This window comes from Colias philodice, chromosome 21, assembly GCF_061535455.1.
Source record: "Colias philodice isolate Cphi_HAF_F1 chromosome 21, ilColPhil1 Martin Lab GWU primary, whole genome shotgun sequence".
In the NCBI taxonomy this organism is placed as follows: Eukaryota; Metazoa; Arthropoda; class Insecta; order Lepidoptera; family Pieridae; genus Colias; species Colias philodice.
The window spans coordinates 8,545,218-8,557,450 of NC_143106.1; the positions used below are offsets into that span (position 1 = coordinate 8,545,218).

General features: G+C 31.3%; 1 non-coding gene across 1 annotated transcript; it reads right to left on the minus strand.

Annotated features, from left to right (window-relative positions):
• Window positions 1-1,811: 1,811 nt before the first annotated feature.
• TRNAR-UCG (transfer RNA arginine (anticodon UCG)) lies at window positions 1,812-1,884 on the minus strand. The gene has a single exon. It is a non-coding gene; the product is annotated as a tRNA-Arg (tRNA).
• Between the last annotated feature and the right edge of the window lie 10,349 nt (window positions 1,885-12,233).

The window sequence follows — 12,233 nt, forward strand, 5'->3', positions numbered from 1 at the left end:
ATTAGATTAGTTAACACAAACAAGAAGTAACAAATTTTCAATAATAACTTCATAATCGAAACACGTTTGTTTGCACAAGAAATTAGTGAAACTTATGCTACACCTCATCAATCAAAGTTAACATATGTAAAGGTATGCCAGATCAAAATAAACCTTATTACTTCTTGGTTATTTAGGTTCAATTTAAATTGACAAGTTATAGGGTTGCAGGCTTGATGATTTAATTATAGTTGGCTGTCAGATTTTATGGTAAGTATAGTTTCAGTTTATTATTATGTAAACTTATAAACAGGAATATATGAATGGAAATTTCTAGATCACTTACTGTTAGTTCGTGTAATATAACATTAGTTTAATGAGTTTATGGTATTAAAATGACGAGTCATAATAGGCATTAATATTAATTTTGTTTTTGACTTAACAAAAAGTGAAAATAGTGTGTTGTTTTGATGACTGTCTTCCGTACAAATTCAAAAATACTCATAATTATTAAGGAGAATGATTATAATTTGTGAATATCGCTCTACATAAGTACCTAGTGTCCCCTGAAAATTTTAACTGACTTTTTAAAGGAAAAAGTAGGTAGATATTAACAACAACCTTACAACAATAAATGATAAAACATACTTCGTAATCAAAACAGAACAAAATTCATACAATCCATTATCAATTCAAAATAATTCTATTCAATAACAACACGCCTAAAATGTTGTTCATACAACGAGGCAATAAGTTACATCAAATGGGCCGATCCTATGGGTCACGCTATTATTTATATGACCAGTTATATTGACCTACCACTCCCCCTGCTGCTCTATAGTATTATGGAAAATACGAGGCAAATAATAGTGAGATAGGGGTCAAGATAAATTGGTCTTTACCTGAAAACATTGTATGGATTCAAAAGGTGGTAAAGATTATAGTGTTACGCTTGAATTAATATGTATTATTATTTGTGCCATTTATCTGTTCTTATTTATAGACTTTTTTCAAAGAAAAAGTTAAACTGAATAAACGAAAACATATAGGAACATAATTTCATTATTCCTTTAAGGAAAGAGAATTCTGATCAATAAATTCAGTTTATTTATAATATATTTTCCTACTATTATATTATATAACTAGATTTTACTTTACCTACTACATTGTATTTAAAAACAAAGTCGCTTTGTCTGTCCCTATGTCCCTATTAAAACTACGTAACGGGTTTTGATGCGGATTTTTTAAAAGATAAGAGTGATTGAAAGTTTAAGTATATAATTTATTAGATTTTAGACAAAGCGGGCGAATAAGCCGCGGGCGGAAAGCTAGTTAAAAATAAATTAAAATCGTTTTATGTAAAATGTAGATCAAATTAATACGTTGGTATTTTTTAAAACAAAATAAACACTTCATTTCTAAGACTTTTTCCATCACGGTACGGAATGGCTCGTTTTTAATAAACGACTCTGAGTGCAGCAAGAAAATATTAAATTGACTCTTTTGAAAAGCTTCGTTACAATATTACAAGGTTAACTGACGTGGAAAAAACAAATGCTACAAATATTAAAATATGTTTCTCTTTTATGTAAGTTCTGTAATTGAAATTGTTAAGGTATCCTGAAAATACTAATTAACTCATTTGATATTTAAATAAAAACTATATAAAACGTCTTATTTATTATTTGTAAATTATAATTACCGTAAATTCGTTTTAGCAACCGAAAAATTAGATTTAAATAATTTGAATAGAAATTGTAGCCTAGTAGTACCATTCAAATCTAATATTAATTATTATTAAGGTACAAAAATAAACACACAAAAGTTAATTTCGACCGTGACAGGACTCGAACCTGCAATCTTCGGATCCGAAGTCCGACGCCTTATCCATTAGGCCACACGGTCGACATGCATGATGTTGAATTTAACGAACATATAGTTTATTTAACCTCCTTTCCAGAAAGTCTGATATTCTAAATTTTTCTAGAATATAAGAAAATGAAAATGCAGATGCTGTTATTTTACCACGAATTGATAATAATTAGGAATGATAAAATCTCCCTTATTTATTGAAATTATGAGCATCAGAAAATGTCCCATATACCCTTGTGGGGTATGGGACAAATGCTTTAAACATAGTATGATTACTTATCGATTTACTTCTTGCACAAGTAGGCGATCAGCCTTCTGTGTCATGAGTTCATGACATACTGAACTTATTTTTAAATAAATAAAAAATGTACATGCAGTAATAGTGCCTAATTCGGTCCTATTTGTTATTAGAAACACTATTCTACACGAATTCGTGAGTTGACTTCATGAAGCCACGTTCTTCATGAAGTCAACTCACGAATTCGTGTGACAGCCTTTCTTCATAATAAATTCCTTCATATTTCACATGTTTACATTTATAAAAGGGGTTTGTCAATATATATTTAACTATACACAGATTTTTTACATGTTAACAAAAACCATAAAAATAATAATCTATACAAAAATCATAATATGATAAAAGATAGATAGCCCAATCCCTTGATTTGCGACAAAATTCAATTCAAAGCGAATTGTTTCTAATATTTTTGCGGCTATAAAATTTATCTAGGTATCTGTCGACTATTTTTTCATATAGTAAAGTTTATTTTTGTACATATATAAGTTTTATGGATATTATGGATCTTTATTTTTTTTTTATGTATAGGTCGGCAAACGAGCTTGCGCGTCATCGTACAGAAAGCTGAGATGATTGGCGCCGCCCATGAACAACCACAGACTCTAGAGTACTGTGGTTGCGTTGCCGGCCTTAAATTATGGATAGCTTATAGTCAGATTACGTTAATTATATAATATTTTTGTAATTTAAAATTATAATGCAGATGCCAATTATCCAAAGAAGGTCCTGTAGAAAAATTATCATACTGCTTACAGTTTATAGCATTTTTCTGATTCGACGGTCTTAAAGTACTTAGTTTATCCTATTGTGATCCTATTAATATTATAAATCCTACTACTATTATAAATGCCAAAGTATGTCAGGATGGATGTATGTGTATGTGTGTGTATGTTTGTTACTCCTACACACAAATACTACTGAACCGATTACAATGAAATCACACGGGAACGGGAACTATACGGGTTCTTATTTGAAAATGCGGGCGAAGCCGCCGACGGAAAGCTAGTTCTGTATATATTTAGAGTTCGAAAATACGTAGAACTCCAAAATATGAAGGATTAATATACCTAAAAATATAATTTCATATTCATACACGTTAATCTCATAAAACTGTCACGTTTTTGCGATTATTCAGCCATTTTAGATTTAATAATAAACAGCGTGACGAGAATATAACATTAAATCACGTTTCTTCATTATTTTATTACAACTAAAAGCTTTACATATATTAAATTGAATAAAACAAAATGTGAAAAGACTCAACCGTAATTTACTGAATGTTACGACTTTTAATATTTTCTCATAAAAATACAATTATAATTGTATTTGTTTATTGTCATCGCAGTTAGTGACTCAGAAATGAATTCAACAAAAAATATTTTGAAGTGAAACTTCTTTAGGCGCGTTGAGAGTAAAATTTTAAGGTTGCGTCGCCTTGCTCCATGACGTGATGGTATTTGGCATTTATTTTGGCATATTTGAATCTTGTCAAAGAAGTTACACTCCTGACACGTGTGCTCGGTACACACGCTCTTTTTTGTTACATTATTTTGAATTATAATGTCCGAAACAGCCATTTCGTCAATATAAATTAATTTCACCAAAAAATACAGATCCCAAGCAACCATTTAGAGAGATAGAATTCCCGGAAAGTTTTGATTAACAAATAATTGGTTTAAGTTCGCGATCCATCAATCAAGATATAGTCTTAATATTTAATGGGTTAATTGCGGTCACAATTTTATCACTTCATAATTTGATCTTTTATGTAATAACTTTTAGACTTTAGTCTTATAGTAATTTAGGTTATAAGAGATTAAAATTTTAGATAATATTGAAATAGATTTGGTAGTGAATATGAGTATGTTTTGTTACGTTTTTAAATTGCTTTTTGGTACTAGATAGATGGATTTGACTATTTTTAGCAGAAACAAGGCTTTTAGAATAAAAATAACACTAGGGGACCTTTTTTCCGTATCAGAAAGCTTTAAAGAAAAGCAAATAAAAAATAAGGAAGGAAATATTACGATATACCTATATTGCATTTGAACGTAATGTTAAAAGGCTTAGACTAAATTTGTTACTTATGAAATACATTAACAAAATAAAGCAATGTTGGTACGACATCAATCATACTTTATAAAGTATGTTTAGACATTACTCACTTACACACACACAACATCTTTTCACTTACAATTATACACACACACGCACGGTAATGTGTCTTCATCTATACTTAATATTATAAAGCTGAAGAGTTTGTTTGGTATTCGCTAATCTCGGAAACTACTGGTCCGATTTGAAAAATTATTTCGGTGTTAGATAGCCCATTTATCGAGGAAGGCATATTCCTTGAAGTATGAGGATGGTGCTTATGGAGAGAAAACGTAAACATGTACCGCGAGCGAAGCCAGGGCGGATTGCTAGTTTAACATACATTTGAAAGAAAGAAAGAAAGAAAATACATTTATTTTAATGTCTTGCCACACAGGAAAAAAACAGAGAATAGTAAAATACAATAAAGTTTGGAGTGCGAAGAAAACAGAAAATTATATTCAATACTGATTTTAACATTAACACATAGGGTCTGTGCAGCATCAAACATTAAAAAAGGGAACCACTCGGTGATATTCTGTGATGCAGAGGCATCGCAGCACCGGTTTTCAGTGGGCCCTCCTCGACAGTCAAAGGAACAGTGTAAATTTTTTACATAATATATTTATATAGTTAAGAGAAAGCAATAGGTATACATAAATAATTAATATATTAAAAAAGAAAAACATATTACATAAATATACAATATACATAATTACATTATAATTTGTATGTTATAGAATTATAGAAACTTTACTACATATATATTGACTAGGTTGTAAGGGGAGCAAACAATGTGAAACATTTTGTATTTTCTCGTGTTTGTAAAATTGTTAAAGATTGTAACGGATTTTAAACGTGATTTTTTTTTCAATTTTGCATTTGAAATGCGGGGAGACTGTCAGTCTCCCTCCTGACCTCGCTCGCTGCAAAGTGTGCGAAATGTCGGGAAAATAATATGATGAATAAATCACGTTTAAAATCCGTTAAAATCTTTAATTTCTTAAAACATTTTGTATGCAAAAATACACACGATTAAACTAGCCATGTATTCATTCTACTAATATTACAAATGCGAAAGTATGTGAGGATGTGTGTGTGTGTGTGTGTGTGTGTGTGTGTGTGTTTGTTACTCTTTCACGCAAATACTACTGAACCGATTACAATGAAATTTAGCACACATATAGAAGGTAACTTGGATTAACATATAGGATAGCTTTTATCCCGGAACGGGAACTATGCGGGTTTTCCTTGGAAAACGCGGGTGAATCCGCGGGTGGAAATGTAGTTACACAATAATCCAGCCATACGCAAAATAAACTAATTTTAAGTTGTAATTGAATGTCTGTTTGATCGGATTATTGCAATTAAGCCGTTCTGGTTAATATAACACGTTTATCGGTACTAATACCGCAAAAATCGTGAATGTTATTCTTTTTATTGAATTCATTTTGTTATTATGTTGATTCGTAAATCTCTTTATGTGTAATTATTTGAATGTAGTGTTATTTTGTTTATTGGTTTTGTCATAATAAATTTGCGCCTTCAATAATCTGTGGTCACTTTTTAAGAATTGGCAACATTTGTTTTTGTCATTCCTCTTCTCTGCGGACATTACTCATATAACACTTTTTCATCGTAATAAAGTTTTTCTTATAAAACGTGCACCTGGGTTTTATATGATTTATCAGATTCCTTTACTATAATCGATTGATTTATATTACATTTCCCAGAAAAATAATTAAAATAGGTACATTTTAAAATTATTCATTTTCTTAGTACCATGCTTCCTCCTCTAATTTAGTACATCTTCGCACAAAATGAAACACATACAAATAAAAAAATAACACCATAAAATGCTATTTTTAAAACAAAAGTCCGAAATCAAACCTTAAGCTTATACACACAGGCGAAAACACGAACATGTCATTGAACCCTCATCCTAATTAGTGTTTCTAATTTGTAGTGTATAGACCAGGCATTATATTATTTGGTCTAGTTAACCCTCAATTATTCGGACATACATTACCCACATATTTGAACAACGCCATTACAATATACATTAATTGTTATACGTTTTATACAAGCGTGCATCGTTTAGATTGATCTGAGTTATAAAATAAAACTTAAATTATGTTTAGATAAGACTTATTTAACGGTGTTTTAAAAAAATTATGTTATTGATTTTCTACTCCATATTTTAGTTTATAGAAAAATAGGTAGGTACAATAATATACATAGTAAGTTGCTCTTTCACTGTTTACATATTTAATTCTTACCTATATGGAATTATCATCACATAAAATACCAATAATATACATATTCAATTCGAGAAGAATTTTACATATTATTATATCTATATACTTATCATGTCACTGTTGTATACACTGTAATAGTATTTGACTAACAAACGTACAGCGTAGACTCACGTAGCAAAGGTGCTACGTAGCACTTGCTACGGATTTGGCGTAGCACGTTGTAGCTGAACATTTTCTTCGACAATCTACAATATACATAATATAGCTTTGTACAGAGTTTTAATAGGTAAATTCGATGGATCCAGTCTGTTACCAAATTCATACATAGAAGTGATCATTCTATGATGGATGTATTATTTAGACACGTTCACATTGTTGTTTTGTATCCTACTTGCAGAAAGTAATTTATGAGAATGGATGGATTGATGTTCGTTACTCATTCCTACAAAAACAGCTTATTAGATCTGTTTTAAATATGGTGAAGGATAAAAAATAATCTGTATATGTGCTTTAAACCCTCGTATGATTCTAATGAAACTATGGTAGCTAATGAATACTGTAAATGCTGCACGTTTATAAAACGTTTAACCTATTGTTGCTTAAGATTTTTTTTAATCAAAAATATCTCGCGTTTGATTTTATGCGAATATTATAAATTTAAAAATTAAAGATTTTATATAGAAATTAAAGATATTGCTCGCAAAGTGTGTGAAACGTCGGGATAACAATGGTATGAATAAATCGCGTTTAAAATCCGTTTAAATCTTTAATTTCTAAATATCTCTTTCCAGAAACATCGCAACACGCTATTCATTAAACAATGTCGCAATGGGAGCTCATAATTATTGTACAAATAAGCTGTTACAGCAACGTTTCAGTGCACCTGCGAACCCGCGAATAACTTCTAGTATTTATTTTAGTGCTCTTTAAATAAAGTTAGAAGTTATATTTTTCTGTAACATTGAACAATTGTCAGGTTGTTTCAATTGAAACTAAAAGAAATAGTTGATCAAAATGTGTATTAATAACGTAATTAAAGAAGAATACGAAACGTAGCAAAGTAATTAGTAGTTTAATCTGTGGCAGTCATCAATTTCCAAATTTTAAAATTTCGTAGAAAATGGAACAAAAGAAAGAAATTCATTGTAATTGAACATTTCAATCCTTGTATGAGTGGGAAGAATTTGTAATTATAGACGACATGATATTATAGACATGACATACGAAATATTCCGCATTGTTCAATTGTTCTGCGTAGCCAAATTAATAAAACGAAATATTTCGTAAAATATATTATGTACATAATACGAACTACATACAATATACGTAACAAACAACTTCAGCCCGATCATTAAGTTTTGTTTTGCAAAAAATACACAACAATACCTTAAAACACAAGGCGCGAACAAAAAAAAACACAAAAATGTTTTAACTTTTAACAAGGCTTTTACTAAAGTGAAGTCCCGTGTCCCCAAGTGGGGGTAAGGGGCAGATGCATTATTCGTACATCTGTTTCACTGATCGATTTTCTTTAGGGACAAGTAGGCGATCAGCCTTCTGTGTCCTGCCAGACCGAGACATTTTTTTTTCTTCGTCTCCACCGGGAATCGAACCCAGGACCCCTCAGTCCCCTCACGCGTCAACCACTGTACCAAGGAGGCGGTCAAGGCTTTTACAAAGCGCGTACAAAATGAGTTCAATGTATCCACCTAAGCAAGCACACATTATTCACCACGTGACTTTGGCTCATTGAATTGAGTTGAGCGACCCTTTTCAATATTCAATTCGTCAAGACACACGGCGGATAAATTAGATTCCGACGCTCTTTACTACTTTAAATGTATTACGAAGTTATGTTAAAAGCAATTTATGACATTCCCTTTTTATAGCTGCTTAGGAATTTAATAAAATGCTGGTGTAGAATATCGAATTTCTACTTATATTCATAATCGATGGAAACAAAATAAACAGTAATGAATTACGGCTTAATTTGTTATTTGTTTTATCTATACTACAGGGTGTCTCAAAAGAAAGTTTATATTTTGTGGATGAATAAAAAAAAAGTAAGCGGTGTATTGAAAAAATGTGTATTAATTATTAAAGATGGGAATTTATTTCTTAAAAATAATATCGTCCAAATGCAGTCCATTGCGTTCACGGCACTCATTTAATCGAGCAGTAAAATTACAGTATTTATGACAGCTCGGCAGGTAGACACAGTGATGGCTGCCATTTCGTGCCGGATATTTTCTTTTAAATGCACTAGAGAAGTTGGTTTGTTGGCATACACTTTAGATTCAAGATACCCCCACGGTGTTAGATAGCATATTTATCGAGGAATGCTATCACCACGCTAAGACCAATAGGAATGGAGCAATGCAGGTGAAACCGCGGGGCACAGCTAGTAGAAATATATGTTTATTATTAGTCTGTGAGTTCTAACTTCTCGTCTTATTTTTTATGTTAAACTATAATTACTATTCCGAGCACAGCCTTTTCTGACATGAATATTTATTATCTGAGTAAAAGTAGCATATATGTTATTTTGGGTCGAAAGAATTTTATTTTATTTACTACTAGCTGTGCCACGTGATTTTACCCGCATTGCGCCGCTCCTGATGTTTTTAGCCTGATTATATTATTTATTAGCCTATAGCCTTCCTCGATAATTGGGCTATCTATCACTGAAAGAATTTTTCAAATCGGACCAGTAGTTCCTGGGATTAGCGCGTTCAAACAAACAAAGATTTCAGCTTTATTAATTATAATAATAACATTAGTATAGATTTATAATTACATGATAATTTTATCCACAAATATTAGTTCAAATAACATTTTTCATATTTTATTACAATTATAATTTAATTCCTATTAGCGATTATAAATATTATTAAATGATTAAATAAATACAAGTCAAGTATCAAATATTTAGAATACAATATTTTCCCGCGAAATAATAACATTAAAATGTTATCAAATAACGACGAATGCAAACAATTTCGCATATTATTTGGTTATTGCACAATTCGATAGCCGATAGCAAAATATCAAATATAATTATCGCCTGTTTTGAGTGGAAACTAAAATGGAATATAAAACTAACTCTACGTGATAAATAAATAAATAAAATGTAACCGAGATTTTGAAGCTTCTATTTAATCGAAATACTTTTATCTATAGTGCAATGACTATTAAAGTAATATTATAAATAATGAGACAATGAACTTAGTATACTTATAATATATTTTATTATAAAATCAACAAGCAAAAATATTTTTTCATTGTATAACGGGACCCATGTCAACAAAATAGCTGTTATATTTGTTACCCTTTTTTGCTGACATTTAATCATGATGTTTTGAAAACACAACCTTTGTTCGTCTTATTTATTAAGTTTTTTATAGGAATTATGAAAAAATTAAGCCTAAAAAAGATTGTATACTAGCTTTCCACCCGCGGCTTCGCCCGCGTTTTCAAAGAAAAACCCGCATAGATCCCGTTGCCGTGGGATTTCCGGGATAAACCCTGTCCTATGTGTTAATCCAAGTTACCCCCTATATGTTTGCTAAATTTCATTGTAATCGGTTCAGTAGTATTTGCGTGAAATATTAACAAACATACACACACATCCATCCTCACTTTCGCGTCTATAATATTACTAGGATAGTGATAACACCAAAGTCTAAAGTCCATATGTGACAAACGTACAAACCTTTCAAATAATCAATAACATTATCATCAGGTAGTTGGCAGTTGAAACACGTAGTCCTGGTATGTTTGCGAAAATATTCGTCCAAATTCTGCTGAATTAATTTAAATAATATTACAGTAATATGGTATTGTAATATTTGGTGAAATGTTGTTTACGTTTGTAATATTTGGTTTTCATAATCGGTGATTTGGCAGATTTCATTATAATATTACTAGCGGTACATATGAAAAATAGATGTTGGCCGATTCTCAGACTTACCCGATATGCACAGAAAATTTCATGAGAATCGGTCCACCCGTTTCGGAGGAGTATGCAGACTAACATTGTGACACGAGAATTTTATATATAAGAGAGATTATGTTCTATGAAAAATAAACATAATGTGACACGTACCTATATCTCACACTTAGAGCTGGTTTCTTGACGACTATGCTCTTATTCATACATGTACATTATTCGTCGTTTTACTGACAGATAAGCTAAATAAACATAATATTACCACCAGTCATGAGTCTCACAATGGTCTCACAAAAATAAGTAGCAAACAGCTTTATTTTATAGTCAAATCTAATCAAAAAAGACGTGTGGCACTCGGGGACTGCCGCGGTAAAGCTTAAGCATGCTATGCCTTTAAGCCACACCTCCGCGCCCGTCGGAGTGGGGAGCGTGAGGTTTTTTCAACGGAATTTCTGGATTCGGTCCCCACGCTCAAGGCCCGCGATAGAAGCTATGCAATAGCTTAAAATTAAAATAATGTCTAGATAAAAGATAGTCAATGAATTCATTAGTGCATACACACACTTTAACTTTAAAAACTACATTTTAAATTTAGCAGTTTTCCATATCACATCATCCACCTATATCATTAGTTTTATCAAAACAATACCTCAAAATTCCCTAACATTTCTATACACGAAATTCCAGATTTACAAGCAAGTGGTATAACGATTTGTCGTCTACGTTCCGATGTTCCGAGTGTCATAATATTTTCTTAGAGGATGCTTATTGAATTCATGATCGCGTACGTGTGAAAAATGCTAGGCAGCTGGGCTTTTACTTTGTGCAATATACGACGTTTTTGACAAATCGCCCTTGTGTTTTATTCAACAAATTTTTAGGTGTAACGTTAAATAAAAGGGGAATGTAGCTGTGTTGTGCTCGTCGTTTCCGTATATTTGCAGTGTGTATTTTTATCTTAAAAAAATATAGCGGTAATTGAGTTGTGAGATTTTTTGAGTATATAAAAATTAACAATATAAGAATAGTCAATGCTTATAATAATTATAGTAAAGGAATACACAATTCACTAGTTCTATTATATTTAGATTTTTATAAAAAAAAACTACGACCGGTTTCGAATCATCATCGACAGGTATAATCCATACTAATATTATAAATGCGAAAGTAACTCTGTCTGTCTGCCTGTTACTCAATCACGTCGAAACTACTGAACCAATTTACATGAAATTTGTTATGGAGATATTTTGATACTCGAGAAAGGACATAGGATAGGTTTTATCCCGGAAATCCTACGGGAACGGGATTTTCTTTGAAAACGCGGGCGAAGCCGCGGGCGGAAAGCTAGTTTACTATAAAGTGCAGTTCCATCAAGAAGTAACAATACATAGGATTATCTTAAAATAATTGCTATAAGAACATACGCAAAAGTAGAGAAGCCTATTTTTAGAAGAAATATACCGAATGAGTCATTAACTTCTTAGCACATAAAACGTTGTAAACCTTAATATACATTATAATAAAACCTTTTACGCTTGGGAACGTGAAGCTGATGCAAATTACTGCTGTGCTTTGAAGATAATTTCTTTTAGTTTTCACAGATAATTAAACCTAGCTTGCTACATTGTAACGGTATGAGATAACACAATTTTTTAAATATTTCGTACATTTTTTGTGACAAGGAAATGTGAACAAGTTATATCTTCTTCTTATATATAAAATTCTCGTGTCACAATGTTAGTCTGCATACTCCTCCGAAACGGGTGGACCGATTCTCATGAAA